Source organism: Nasonia vitripennis (genome assembly GCF_009193385.2).
Source record: "Nasonia vitripennis strain AsymCx chromosome 2 unlocalized genomic scaffold, Nvit_psr_1.1 chr2_random0002, whole genome shotgun sequence".
In the NCBI taxonomy this organism is placed as follows: Eukaryota; Metazoa; Arthropoda; class Insecta; order Hymenoptera; family Pteromalidae; genus Nasonia; species Nasonia vitripennis.
This window is the reverse complement of record NW_022279608.1, coordinates 2,483,683-2,500,055: the sequence shown is the minus strand read 5'-3', so window position 1 is coordinate 2,500,055 and position 16,373 is coordinate 2,483,683. Positions and strand designations below refer to the sequence as shown.

General features: G+C 31.5%; 1 protein-coding gene and 1 long non-coding RNA gene across 17 annotated transcripts in view; one reads left to right on the top strand and one right to left on the bottom strand.

The window, feature by feature from the left end:
* The window catches only part of LOC100680429 (protein unc-79 homolog), a 2,400,004-nt gene that overhangs the window by 573,318 nt on the left and 1,810,313 nt on the right, over positions 1-16,373 (bottom strand). The gene's annotated exons all lie outside the window — the stretch shown is intronic.
* On the top strand, positions 5,028-8,448 carry LOC107981876. The gene is made up of 4 exons (XR_004226744.2): positions 5,028-5,550; positions 5,870-6,280; positions 8,117-8,186; positions 8,292-8,448. It is a non-coding gene; the product is annotated as an uncharacterized LOC107981876 (long non-coding RNA).

Below are 16,373 nucleotides of genomic sequence, written 5' to 3'. Positions count from 1 at the left end.
GACCACTCATTTTAACAAATTTAAAGTATTTAGGAGTATAATTATTTCGAACTAAATATTTATCTAATCAAATAACATAGTAAAATAACGTTAAAAAGTTTCAGGAAGCTTGAGTATTTCAATTTTTCTAAAAAATTATAAAATTACGTGATGAAACGTTTGAAATCAGTACATGACAAGATTAGTAGTAGAGAGTAAAAAAAAAAAAAAAAACTTTCGTAATCCAACGAAAGTTTGTGTGAATGTGTGAAAGTATGAAGGATAGTAGGATCTGAGTAAGGAAGTCCGACTCAGAGACATGCTACCTTATGAATGAATAAATTGTATCGAATGATGAGTATGGCTGGAGGTAATTGCTGTGAAGATCATAGCATAACTATCCAGCATCTTGTTATATTTTTTTGTTATTAAACCGGACCGGCGAACAGGAAACTACGTTTTCCTCTGCAGGATTTGCGACGTTATAGTGTGTTTATTGTGTAAAATAATATCTACTCTGTATTGGATTGCAAATGTTTATGTGTAACTCTGTTTATATGTAACTCTGGAAAAATAAATAAATAAATTCTCTTTTAAATGCATTATAGCTGAATTGTTTGTAACAATGAGACGATTGAAAAAAACGCATAGTGTTTTTCCAAAATCAAAAAATGGCCATAAAAAAAATATAGTTGAGAAAATAAAAAATAAATTTTTTTCCCAACTTCATAATCCAAAAATATATATGCATGTCGAATTTTATTAATATTGACGGAGTAGTTACGGAAATATTACGGTATACATACACGCACACACACACACACATCCATACGGACATTTTCTAAAAACATTTGAGTTGAACTTCTAACACACCAAAAAGTATTTCCTAGAAGTTTTGACGATACTCAAAATTTTACTATTACAAAGCTTCCTCTAGAAGAAAGCAAAAAAAAAATATATATATACATTCATGCATAAAGATTATTTTAAGATTGGTCCAGGTGAAAGGTATGCTGCAAATAATTATTTGTGCAAATATGATCCTTTTTTTAAAGCCATCTATTTGTAAATATAAAATAACGAATGCTGTATTTTGTCATGCATATCACAAAATGTAATCAGCAGATTTGGTTTAGATGAACGGGATGCTACGATTAAATATTTGTGCAGATATAATCTTTTTATTAAAGTAATTTGTTTGTGAATATGGAGTGACGAATGCTTTATATATTCATGCATATCACAAAATGTAATCTGCAGTTTTGGTCAGGATCAAAAGAATGCTTCGAATACTATTTGTTTAGGTATGATCTTTCTTCTGAAGCTATCTCTTTGTAATTATGAAATGACTATTGCTGAATGCATTCATGCTAATCACAAAATGTTATCTAAAGATTCGGCCAAAAAAAAAAAAAAAAAAATGGGATGCTGCAAATAAGTGTTTGTGCAGGTATGCTCTTTCTTTTAAAAGTATGTGTTTGTGAATATATGACAGATATATGACATTGTGGTTGTTTGAACTCGGTTTTCTAATATACTTTACACGGGATCTGTTGCCATATCATGACGCGTTTATCAAAGTAACTATATTAGCTCTGTCTATTTATTGGTTAATACTATAAATTAAATTGTAAATTAATACAAATTTAAGTTGAATATAATTATAAGATAATTTTAAATTTAGAAGTTAAGGATTCTGTAAAAGTGTAGGATAATACTTTGCGTCGGCACCTGGACTGTGTGTGATTAGCATGAATGCATTCAGCAATAGTCATTTCATAATTACAAAGAGATAGCTTCAGAAGAAAGATCATACATAAACAAATAGTATTCGCAGCATTCTTTTGATCTTGACCAAAACTGCAGATTACATTTTGTGATATGCATGAATATATAAAGCATTCGTCACTCCATATTCACAAACAAATTACTTTAATAAAAAAATTATATCCGCACAAATATTTAATCGCAGCATCCCTTTCATCTGAATCAAATCTGCTGATTACATTTTGTGATATGCATGACAAAATACAGCATTCGTTATTTTATATTTACAAATAGATGGCTTTAAAAAAAGGATCATATTTGCACAAATAATTATTTGCAGCATACCTTTCACCTGGACCAATCTTAAAATAATCTTTATGCATGAATGTATATATATATATATATATATATATATATATATATATTTTTTGCTTTCTTCTAGAGGAAGCTTTGTAATAGTAAAATTTTGAGTATCGTCAAAACTTCTAGGAAATACTTTTTGGTGTGTTAGAAGTTCAAATCAAATGTTTTTAGAAAATGTCCGTATGGATGTGTGTGTGTGTGCGTGTATGTATACCGTAATATTTCCGTAACTACTCCGTCAATATTAATAAAATTCGACATGCATATATATTTTTGGATTTTGAAGTTGGGAAAAAAATTTATTTTTTATTTTCTCAACTATATTTTTTTTATGGCCATTTTTTGATTTTGGATAAACACTATGCGTTTTTTTCAATCGTCTCATTGTTACAAACAATTCAGCTATAATGCATTTAAAAGAGAATTTATTTATTTATTTTTCCAGAGTTACATATAAACAGAGTTACACATAAACATTTGCAATCCAATACAGAGTAGATATTATTTTACACAATAAACACACTATAACGTCGCAAATCCTGCAGAGGAAAACGTAGTTTCCTGTTCGCCGGTCCGGTTTAATAACAAAAAAATATAACAAGATGCTGGATAGTTATGCTATGATCTTCACAGCAATTACCTCCAGCCATACTCATCATTCGATACAATTTATTCATTCATAAGGTAGCATGTCTCTGAGTCGGACTTCCTTACTCAGATCCTACTATCCTTCATACTTTCACACATTCACACAAACTTTCGTTGGATTACGAAAGTTTTTTTTTTTTTTTTACTCTCTACTACTAATCTTGTCATGTACTGATTTCAAACGTTTCATCACGTAATTTTATAATTTTTTAGAAAAATTGAAATACTCAAGCTTCCTGAAACTTTTTAACGTTATTTTACTATGTTATTTGATTAGATAAATATTTAGTTCGAAATAATTATACTCCTAAATACTTTAAATTTGTTAAAATGAGTGGTCATATGGGTGCTATCATGCGGATAATAGTGCGGAAAATGGGTGCTTATGCCTCAAACATTAATCATTTTTAATACTTTCACTAAATTAAGGGGACAGATATACCTTAAATTGTCAAAAAATGAAAAATTCAATTTTTTGTTTGTTTATATTTTTCCTAAATTGTTTAAATAATGAATTAAACTATTAATTATATTTAGGTATAAAGTAAAAAAGATAGAACAATGTTTATACGTGCCATAATATCAAGTATGACATTTTTTCGAAGGTCAAAATTCAGAATTTTCATCTTTTAGTTACCGCAGACTTACTTAAGATTTGGGCTTCGAAGGGCACTTTTATACAAATAGATATGCTTCAAACACATATAAGGGTTTTACAAAAATATATTATTTAAACAAGTTTTCTGAACATAATCAACAAATATTGTTTAATCACTTTAAGGTGGATCTCCACTGATTTTTTGCCAAAAACTTGAAAATTTTGTTATTATATATTTTAATTGCTTATAGTTTTATGAATATTTTGAAACCAATCTGATGTAAAAAGTCAAAGTTATACTTATGTTACAGGCGATTCTGTAAAATATTTTACATTAGATTGCATACAAAAATAAAACTTTAAACGCGTTTTTCTCGTAACTTATCAAGTGGCGCGGTAGCGCCACGAAGGCGAGTTTGAAAGCCTGCGGCGACCGCGACACTATTTACTTCTATATTGGATTTTCAAATTTTCAATTTCAATAAATACAAATATTTACATTATTGTATCTGAATTTTTTTGGAGTATAATCATATTTGTATGCTTAACTATGATTTCTAATCGAGATATTGGCAAGAAAGCAGTTTTTTCCCTAATAAACGAGAATGTCTCAACAAAAATGCTCAAATACGTTTGGGATTCTTTAGCCCGAAAATGTTCAGACCATGAAGTTAGCCGCACACGGCTAGTGTTAAGACCGTGACTTAGCCGCACATATTGCTTTCCCACATATTATACTTATACAGACCAGCGGCCAGCGTTACTACGGGTGTAATTTTATTTTTTTTATTTCATATTTTATTTACAAATTAGAGAGTAAATAACAGTCAAAGAAAATTATGGACTCTAAGCATTTAGCTATAATTAAAAAAAAATGATGCAAATAATACAGTATTTGACTGTCCAAGATTATAGTACAAGATTTCCTTGTGTTCATTTAGCTATAATTAAAAAAATTTGATATAAATAATGCAGTATTTGACTGTTTAAGGTTTATAGTACAAGATTTCCTTGTGTTCAACAAGATATGTGATAATTGTATAATTAAAAGTGCGAAACTTTTAAGAGTATGTAATTAAGTAAAAGACTAATTATAACAGATAAAGTTAGAACAAAGTTATATAAAAATTTGGTTTTAAAAACATATGACTAAGTACAATAGTTAGAACTACGTTACATACAAATTTGTTTCAAATATGACTAAGTATATAGGTTATGATATCAATGTTTTATAATTAATAGGTACAAACAAGATACTTTAATTATTATAGTATTTAAAACTTTCGATTGACAAACTTTAATTCCTAATATTTATTATTAAGCTTTCGTTTCTTAAATAAGAAATAAATGAAAAGTAGCAAATGTAGTTAAAAACTTATTTTTGTTTAAGCATGTTTTGTTTTAAAAATTCATTAGATAAAGGCTTTGTAATAAAACTTTGAAAATTTAATAAACTTTTTGTACAAAAATATTTTTTTATTGTGAGTGTGTAGCTAAGTAATTATAGAGAAATATTATGTGTGTGTGTGTATATATATATATACATATATATATATATATATATATATATATATATATATATATATATATATATATATATCTATATTTATATATTATGTATACTTCCTATACATTAGTTTATAGTTAAATAAATATCCATTTTATGGGGAAAAATATATAGAAAAATATTTTATTACTTATTATTTAATACATATCAGTCTAATTGAGGTACAAACAAATTTGGAGGTTTCGACATTTCAAGAATCGTACACATATGATCCATAATATGTTTACACAATTTTTTTTTTTACAGTGAATTTCTTGTTACAATAATTACACGTAAACTCATTCTTGTCATGGGTATATACGTGTCTTTCTAAAGCATCTTTCCTTGCAAAAGTCTTATCACATATGTAACAGTCGTAGTTACGTATCTTTAGTATGTCTCAATCTATGGTTTATTAGAAGTTGTTTTTGTACAAAACTCTTGTCACAATCACTACATTTGTATATTTTTAAATTTGCATGAGTTTTTTCATGGACTTTTAATTGCCAATGTGTACTAAAACTTTTCTTGCATGATAAGCACTTGATTACACAATTTTTTATTGCCATGTGTCTTGAGATGTACATTTAGATTACCTATTTGTGAAAAACTCTTCTTACATATATTACATTTATGCGGTTTATTTTGTGTATGTATTTGTTCATGTATTTTTAAAGTACTATTATTTTTAAAAGTTTTTACAATAAATACACTCATGCACAGATTTTGTAGCTTCCATTTTTCAAATTTTAATTATTCAAATATTAATATTTATATAAGTAACACCTACAAAATAAAATTTAAAGATTACAGTTTCATTGTTTATTTAATGCATTTATTATGTTATGTATACATACCTTTACTCATCCTATCAAAATTTTTGTAAAAACTTTAATAAATCTTTTTTCGTTTATAGAATAATAATTTGATAATAATAACTTTTCTTCCGTTATTTACGATAATTGCAGAATCAGAAAATATACGTAGTAGCCGAACTACAGAAAGTTATGGAAAAGTAATATCCGCACCGCGCCGACTGTATTCAAAGAAAGTTGTGGGAAAGTAATATTCTATGACGTAATGCCAGTATAGCAGAAATATAGTAAACGCGCATCTTCACTATTGCTCCTCTGACGTAAATATTGTGACAGCTGACATATTTTTTCTTGTGCTTCGTGAATCGTTTATAATTATAAGTTAAAACATACATCTGTGATTTTTATTAAAAAAAGACATTTTATTCAACATTGAAACTGTATAGCATATATTTATGGTAAAATATGCTATATTCTAACCTATTTGTGACAAATGTATGTAGATTCATAAAACACCTGTTGATCTGTGGATGTTCAGCTCAGCACATTCAACTTCACAAACAGGTAATATTTTTTATGTAACACGCGAACGATTTTCGCGTTTTTCGTACCTATTAATAGGGACCAAAGTGACTCTTTTTTGACCGGCGGGCAAAAAAGTTATTTTAGCGGGCAATAAAAACCTTTATTGCCTGCATATTCAAACAGCGGGCAATAATGGCCTTTATTGCCCGCAAAATTTTTTTTTTGTAATTTTAAAAAAAAAGTTGATTTTGATAAATTTGCATTATTTATTTATTTTATATAATGTTTGAACAAGATAAGAGCACGGTTGCCGTGTCAAAAAATAGTCGCATCAGTCCCTCTTAACACGTACGAAAAAACGCGAAAATACGTCCGCGCGTTACATAAAATATGGTGTGCACCAAGGGCTAAGTGGGCTTTTTGGCCTCGTGGATTTTGCAGTACTCGTCTGCGGCTCGGGCTAACTCGCCTTGACTCGTACTGCAAAATCCACACTCGGCCTAAAAAAGCCCACTTTACACCCTTGGTACAAAATATACTATTTTATTTACTTCTAAGATTTTTATCACATGCGTCTATACATATATCCCTCATATACTTATTGTTATTTATTTATTGTAGTATTTTCATACATAAAGCCACTAGCTCTTTATTATGCCATTTAAATGTTTTTTTTAATAAAAATGTTGTACATATGCTTCAAAATAGGCTTAAAAAATAATTTAGTAGTCTGTGATTGTGTAGGTGATCTGTTAGCTTTAGTGAATTACATTTCCGTTTTCGATTGTATTGTTAGGTCTAGAATGTTATAATAACTTCATTGTTTACCACAAGTTAATAATTACATTATAAAATCGAAATTGATATTAGAAATATCTGTGTCAAGATCACAAACGATAAGGTTTGGATGTGATGATCTCTATAGATATTTTCAACTCAGTATATGGAAGCCAGTCGCAGTCAATACCTAAATAATTATTATCGTAGTACATGCAGTGTATTCATGTGAAATGTGTAATTTTTTGTGTAGATACTTGTTCCATTATTCAGAAACGGGCTACCGTGACAGTTTATACTTAACTTTGTTGGTTGTTTTACGTTGAACACTACGGCTTTGTCGCCCAAACATGCACATAGGTATTAATATCAAAATATAAACTATCTCAGTTGAGAAGAATTCGACTTAATACATTGTTCTAACAACTTGAAACAAATCATCATGCAAAATTTCAGAGCTCTAAGTATAATAGTTTTTAAATGAGAGAAAATATAATTCTAAATAATTATAATTGAATGTTTTGTAATTTCGTTTGCTCTCTCATTTAAAAATTATTATACTAGGAGGGCTGAAATTTTGCATTGTGATTTATATCAAGATATTAAAACAATGTATTAAGTCGAACTCTTTTTAATATTAATACCTATGTGTCATAGGATTAAACATAAAAAGCCGAACAAAGACAGTTATGTAAAAACTATCATGGTAGCCTGTTTCTAAATAATGGAATAAGTATCCTTTCTTAAAAAAATATGGACTTTGTTTTGAAGCATTTAATTCTGATTGTCATTTGATTTCTCATTTTATCCAACCCTAATGTAAAAAATGGTATTAAAATTCACTATTCAAGTCGATAAGACATTTTATCGACTTCTATCAACTTTTTCCAACAGGGAGCGTCGTCTTTGATAAATAAAATTTAACTGTTTACCGCGGGATAAATAAGCATATGTTTTTCCTTACACAACACTAGACATACAAAGTTACACCCTTATTATACATTTATCATTGTTCTTTAATAAATGAAACAATTATTTTTATAATTAGAAAATAAAATATTTAAAAATTGTTTGTTTATGACTGTTTTTCTTTTGCAGATTTTAATCATATAATTTGGATCAAAGAAATACTACACAAGAAATACTAATAATTACACCAAAAAAAATTGTAAGCAGCTTTATTATATTGATACTAATAGTAAATTTTTATATAGCTTCTTATTGTATAGTTCATATATTTTTTCTTTTCCACGTTTTATACGTGCAACTCCAGCAAAATTCAAGGATGGCGTGAATAAATGAATGGTACTGTAGCCTATATCTTACGTGATTACTGTATAAAATTACGTAGAATTTGTACGATTTTTGGGACCTTATATTAATATAAATTATTGTAATTATCTTAATAAAATATTTTGAAAATAAAATAATTAAATTAATTTATTACAAAGTGATGCACAACGATTTTGAAAAATTTTATATCCTTATTATTTTGAAGAAGGTAAAGAAGTTATACTTCCAAATGTTCAACAACAAATGAATAACAAAGATTGTGTGGTTTTTACCATAGCTTTCGCAATAACTTTATTGTGTCAAATGAAACCAGATCTTGTTAGATAAGATATTCATATAATGCGTTCACATTTATTAAAATTGTTTGTTAATAAGTACATTGAACATTTTCCCTGTAATATATTACCAATTCCAATATATTTGCCACCCATAAAATTGTATAACAGAGATCTTATTCTCAGCAATGATTGTCTGAATGATGAGCACATAGATTATTTTCATAAAATGTTGCAACACTTTATGTATATAAACCGTGCAGCAATTTCTGTATATAAACCGTGCTCGACATTATATTTACAAAATATTTCAAAAATTTCACAAATAAACAAAGATAATAAACACATACAAATTTTATTTCAGCCTGGTTTTAAAGTAGGTCATTTTATATGTACATATTATGATACTAATAGTTTATTCGTCTATGATTCGATGAATAGTACAGAATTGGGGACTGAGCTTATTAAAGTTTTAGAAAAGTTACACCCTTATTGTTTTAATGAACAAAATAAACATATTATATTTAAAAAAGTTCAGTCTCAAACAAATGCTACGGATTGTGGTATTTATTCTATAGCCTTTGCTGTGACACTTGTATTTGGTTACATACCTGTGGTAATGGTATACAACCAAAGTGAGATGCGTAAACATTTATTAAAAATGTTTGAGAATAGATCAATACAACATTTTCCATGTTTTAATGATCTTTCTAATTATTGTTCGCAGTTTTTTTCTAATTACATAACCGATACGCGAACTAATACAGCCCAAGTTTTAAGTGATAATGTTGTTCAGAATAGGAAACGAACAATGAATCAAAATATATATGAAAATTCCATAACGAGTAATAAGAGAACAAATATATATAGTATCGCAACTCAGAAAAAAAAATAAAACATATTATCAAAAAAATAAAGACAAGATTTTAAAAGCACTTAGAGAAAAACGTAAAATGCAAAAATCACAAATTTTATATAATAATCAAAGTGAAACTGCTGAGTCTCTTAAATATTTAGTCAAACAGTTGACACCTGCAAATATAATTGATAATGTCGAAGAACAATCTTTCACAGAAAATAAAGAACGTATTTTTTCTTTAAGTAATAACGAATCGAATTCACAGCTAAGTATTAACAATATCTCTAATTGTGATACAAACTATGAGAATAAAAATGAATCATGTAGTGATATGTATTCAAATTCTATTAGTAAAATAAGTTTAAAAAATAAACTATATTATAGCGCTAACAAGAAAAGGATACTACAAAATAGAAAAATACATTATATATCTAAAAATAGGCAAGTATATTAAATAAGAATCGCAATGATTACAAACATAATAATCGGAATAAAATATTACTAATAAAAAACAGTATTACTACAAACATAAGGACAAAATTGCAATGGCAAACAAAATTAAAAAAAAAAATATAATGTGATTAATATTGCTAAGGATAGCACGATTAAATTGATACAAAATACCGAAAATTTTATAACTAAAATCATGGTTAAATTAGATTCTTCAGTTTCTTCGTCACAATGCAGATTAGAAGCTGAAAATTTAATATCTACGTCTATTTACGTACGAGATAACTACATTAATGCAGCAAAAAAAGGATTGACAAATCTTAGAAATAAAGTTGAATTATCATTAACTCGATTAGGTGATGTACCGATTGTGGATAATGTAGATTGTGCATTAACCGCTTTATGTGGTAGACCAAAACATACCTCCTCCTCAGAACCGTATTTTGCAGGTGCTGCGTGTAATTTTAGGCTTGGTTTATTTAACGATTTTAATATTAATGAGAAAGTTATTATAAATGAAAAAGGACAAAGCACAAATATTTTACCACTTCTTGAAGAAAAAAGTAAAAAAAGTAAAGTCTGGGGATGTAATGGTTATTGTAAAACTATAAATGTCGATATATTAATTGAACTCCAAGTTTTTTTTTTACAAATTCTTAAAATCACTTTTAAAAGTGCTTACAAGTTTCCTTTATCCATAGATATATGTCCGCTCAATACCATGATGTTCATAAACGTGGCCATCCAAGTATTTGTTATGATCAACCGCTATTATGCAGTTCAAAATTTTTTAAATTTCAAGTTTTATCATCTCATTATCCTTATTTGAGAACAGTACAAAGATTACTTTATAAATTAAAACATACATACTATTATTTTAAATATAGAAAATGCTTTGTATGATGCAGATGTTGTGTTATTGAAAGATATTATACAAAAATCCAAAAAGTTTGGTGTACCCATCAAAAGCTATAAAAATCTAAATCAAGTAAGTTTGAATGAATCCGAGTTAAAGGAGAAATTTAGCATTGGCATTAAGGAATATAGTCACGAAAATAGTCACAGATCCACCTGCAATTCCTTGTATTTCATGTGAAAGATTATTTTGTGCGAGAGATACTTTACTTTTTGATCAGAATATTATTAATGAAAATAATATTGTTTTTGAAATATTCGGTATCAAACGTAAAAGTCTTTTACAATAAATTAAGGAATTACAATATGACGACACTATAACACCTACAGAAACTAATATTTGCAGACCTTGTTTGACAAACTTAAAAAAAAATATTATGCCATCAAATTGTGTATTGAATAACCTTTTCGTAAAAGAAATTTCAGAAGAAATTAAAAGTCTCAATATGATGGAAAAAATTGTAATACAAAGAGCTAAGGCTTTTCAAACAATTACAAAAATGGATACAGTTATGAATAAAAATGTTCCTCATTATGTGAAAATTGACAAAGTTGTTGGTAGAACATTTCATTTACCCTTACCACTAGAAGAGACTTTAAAGAAGATATGTCCTGATACAGATCCCATAAATCTTGATCAAGAATTTTATATTTTGGTTAGAACTCACCCAACAAAAGCTAAACAAATTTGGGAAGATTATATTGATATAAAGAAAGTATGGAAAGCTTTATGTTGGCTAAAGCTAAATAATTCAATTTAAGAAAAAATTGAACTTCCATCTAGTCCAGAAATGTTGTTGGATAAAGTACACGAGCAATTGGAATATGAAATAAATGATGAAACAGAAACAGAAAAGTGTATACCTCAAAGAAAAATAGTGCAAAACGAATTACCAATACGTTCATTATTAACTGAAAAATCTCAAACTGATCCTTTTTATGAACATTACACCATTTATCCCTTTTTTTTACGTGGCATTTGGAACTCGAAAGTTCATCGCCTCATCTACGCAAGCCCTCCACGCTGCCCTATCTTGTGTCAACCCCACCCAAGATGCACCTCTCCGATCGACATCCACCCGTCCTATTTCTACTAGATCCGCATTTACGTTGTCCTCCCATCTACGTCTAGGTCTACCTAGAGGTCGTGTTACCATCGGCCTGCCCTTCATGACACGCGCTGCCGTACGGTCGTCTCCCATTCTCGCTACGTGCCCTGCCCATCCCAATCTGCGCGATTTTATTATTCTGTTAATATTTGGTGACGCGTACAGATTGTGTAACTCATCATTGTGTAGTCTCCTCCATTCCCCGGTTTCCTCATCTTTCTTCGGCCCGTATATTTTTCGCAAGACTTTATTTTCAAATACCCTAAAACGGTTGTCCGCCTGCTTAGTGAGAGCCCACGTTTCGCACCCGTATAGAACCACCGGCAGTATTATTGTCCTGTATATTCTTATTTTAACGTTTTTAGACAACACCCTCGACTTAAGTAAATTACTCACGGCGTAGAAGCAAGCATTACCCGAATGGAGTCTCTTATTTATTTCGACATTAATCTCGTTTCTATCATTTATGGTCGTACCCAGATTCCTGAATTCGCTAACCTTTTCAAAAGTAAAATTCCCAACTCTGAGATCTTTCTCCCCTCTGCAGATGCCTAGCTTATCCACAATCATGTACTTTGTTTTTGATTCACTCACTTCTAACCCTGTATACTCCACCGCTTTTATGAGGATTTCCGCGTTTCTTGCTACCGTTTCCCTACAATCCCCCAGTATATCCAAATCATCTGCGTAGCCTAGTATCTGCGTTGTTCCATTAAGCGTTGCGCCCAGCTGGTTAACCTGCATTTTTCTAACGGCATACTCTAACGTTAAAGTTACAGCACCGTAGAGAGCCCATCCCCTTGTTTTAAACCATCGCGTATCATGAAGGGTTCTGATACATTACCGCCTACTCGGACCTTTTCCGTGCTTCCGTTCGAACATATTTGAATTAATCTCACGAGTTTTTTCAGTACACCGAGAAGTACTAGAATTTGATACATTTTGCTTCGCTTAATAGAGTTGTACGCTTTTTTAAAATCTATAAATAGTTGGTGTATGGTTTCGCAAAATTCCCACATTTTCTCTAACAACTGTCTTATGATAAACATTTGGTCGCTCGTCGATCTATTGCGCCGAAATCCGCACTGATAATCTCCTACTATATCTTCCGCGAATGGAGTGAGTCTAGCTTGTATTACGTTTGACAGAACTTTGTAGCACGTTGCTAAAAGTGAGATACCCCTATAGTTATTGCAGTCCGTCTTATCCCCCTTTTTAAAAATCGGTATAATGATAGATTCCTTCCAATTTTCGGGTATTGTTTAATTTTTCCAGATAGCACATACTAGTTTATAAATTTTGAAAGTGAGCTCGACGCCCCCATATTTGAATAACTCAGCTGGTATAGAGTCATTTCCCGCGGCTTTGTTGTTTTTTAGTTTTTTAATCGCGGCCTCTACTTCTTGGTAGCTGGGTTCCTCCACGTGGAGTTCAGCAGTGTGAATTTCGTCCCCTAATTCTTCGCTATTTTCGTGCACGTTTAATAATTTATCGAAATAATTTTTCCACAGCGACAGTAATTCGTTGTCATTTGTTACGAGGTCCCCGTTTTCGTCCTTCATCAATTGCGCTCTACTCCTAAAACCCTTTCTGATGGCGTTAATCCCTCTGTACATTTCGCGGGGGTTATTTTCCTTTCTGTTAATTTCTATTCTCCTAATAAGATTCTTTTGATACTCCCGCTTCTTATTTCTGTAGATCGCGCTCGTCTATTTCCTTACATTAGAATACTCTTCTACGGTCCTATCGCTTTTATTTTGTAAGCTATCTAATTTAGCCTTTTTGCGTCTTTCAAACCAGAGTTCGCACTCTTCGTCAAACCATGGTTTGCTCTTTGGCTTTTTCTTTTTACCCAATACTTTCTTCGCGGCCTCTTTTACCGTTTTTTCGATGTCCCCCCATAAGATATTCTGTTATTAATTTCTATCTGGTACCTAATTCGCTCTGTTCTATCTCTTAGCTTCTCAATATCGAAGCTTTGTACCTTGTTTGCTCGCTTACTATTTTGATTCGCTACTAGTCTAGCTCTTAATTTGGCTACTACTAGGAAGTGGTCCGAGTCGCTATCTGCCCCTTTGTAAGCCCTTACGTCAAGAACATTAGTATGACGTCTTTTTTCAATGAGGAAATGATCAATTTGGTTCTGTGTGGCCCCGTCCGGCGATGTCCACGTTGCCTTGTGTATGTTGTTGTGCTTAAAACACGTAGTTTTGATTATAAGATCTTGTGCCGCCGCGAAATTTATGACCCTAATACCGTTATCATTGCTGGCTTCGTGCAGGCTTTCCTTCCCTATAGTAGGCCTAAACATTTCCTCCCTACCTACTATAGCATTGAAATCGCCTAATACTATTCTTGTGTCGTAAGACGTGAACTGGTCGATTACCTGCTCTAAAGTTTCGTAATAGAGATCCTTAGCTTCTTCTTCTTTGTCCTCCGTAAGACAGTGTACATTAATAAATACATATCTATACTATTCACCTTCGATAATGATGTACGAGAGCCTATCATTGACGGATTTGAAACTTTTAACCGAATGTATGATACTTTTGCTTACGAGAAATCCGGTGCCTAGAGATTCCCCACTCCCGGCCCCATACAGGTACGTGAAGTTACCCGATGCTAGTACTCCGCCATCTGGCCACCGCGATTCCTGTATTGCTACCAAATCTAGATTGTACCGATCAGCTTCCTTTACGAGTTCTTTAAACGCGCCTGCTCTGTATAGACTGCGAACATTCCAAGTTCCGACCCTTAAGTCCCTTTTGGTTCGGATTTGATTTTTTTGAGCCATGAGAGTATGTTAAACCCGCGCGCTTCGGATCCTTTTCCGATCGCAGGTGAGTCCACCGTTCTAGAGGTGATAACCCCCATACCTCTCTAGAACTAAGTATGAGAGCTTTCCGACTTTGACGAGGACAGTGTCAACTCGTCGTCAGAAACTACGGTTTCATTCTCGCATCCTAATGCCCCCCTGCAAGGCAGCGCGCCTTCGCTGGCATCGTTACCGCGTAAGACCAGGTGACGAATCATTCTACACATCCCCTTTCGGGGCAGTTGTCATCGCTCCCGCATCCTCCTCGGCATCAGGATTTTTGCCCATTTGTTGTAATGTGCGATGAAAGAGATAGATTGAGAGATAAGAGATAATGTGAAGTGTTTTTTTGTTGTGGTGCTTGCGTAGTGTTTCTAGATGAATGCGTTCGACAGTGTGGGCTCATCACAACTACGCCTGTTCCTATCGGCTGTCCGCGGCTGCTTATTCAATTTATTCGCAGCTAACCTCCTTCTCAGGGGCTTTTCCTCCATTCGCAACCTAAGGACGCGCTGTGTAGTGGTGATAGGCACCCACCCGTCCGATCTGGACGACAACGCCCAAGACCCGCTTAGGGTAGCGGCATTGTAACAGCCATTTATCCCTTACATGACAAAAAAAAAAAGAATGAATCAGATACTGCGTTATACCAAATGTTGCAAGTTTCCGCTAATGCTTTAGATAACAGAGGCAACGATTTATATCTCAAGTGCTTTCCTGATTTGTATCCTTACGGAAAGAGGGGTCAACATGCTGAAAGAAATCCTAAATTAAGAGATTTTGATTATATTAAGAGTAGATTAGCATCGAAGCATTCACAATTCAGACTAAACAACTAATATCTTTTTTTTCACTATACAATAATACAATGAGACAAATAAACGCTGGAATATTTCAAATGCTTAATATTATCAATCCAAAGCATAATTTTACGGTTAAAGAATTTCTGCAAATGTTAAATGAGAATAAGCTAGATGCTAATCTTGACACAATTTTCTCTCGTTTACCTGGAACTGAATCATATTGGAAAAAAATTCGTAATGCATTGACTTGTATGTCACGCGACTATGGACCTGCTACTTTTTTTATTACTTTAAGCCCTGGGGAGTGGATGTGGTCTGCACTAGCGGAATACATAAAACAAGTAAATGGGTGAAATGATAATCGTTCTATTTCGCAACTAATAGCTGCAGATCCAGTATCGACAGCTAGATATTTTCAGAATAAATTTAAAGTTACGTTAGCTTATATATTATCAAAGGCAAATCCTATTGGAAAAGTTACCCACTATTACTAGGTCCGTGAATACCAAAGTAGAGGACTACCCCATTATCATTGTTTATTTTGGATTCAAGATGCTCCAATTTACGGTACCAATTCGAATGAAGAAATACAAGAGTTCATTTTAAAATACATAACATGTCATATTCCAGATAAACGAATTTCACCAGAACTTAATCGCCGCGTCTTACTGCAGACATATCGGCTATTCTTGAGTATAATGGACTACGAAGAGAATATCGACCAGATCTAAATAGATTCGATATTCCACTAGATCGAAAAAAAATCAAAATATAAAATGTATGATACACGATGGTGTATCAATAACAATTTGTCATTGATAGACACTGACAGTAAT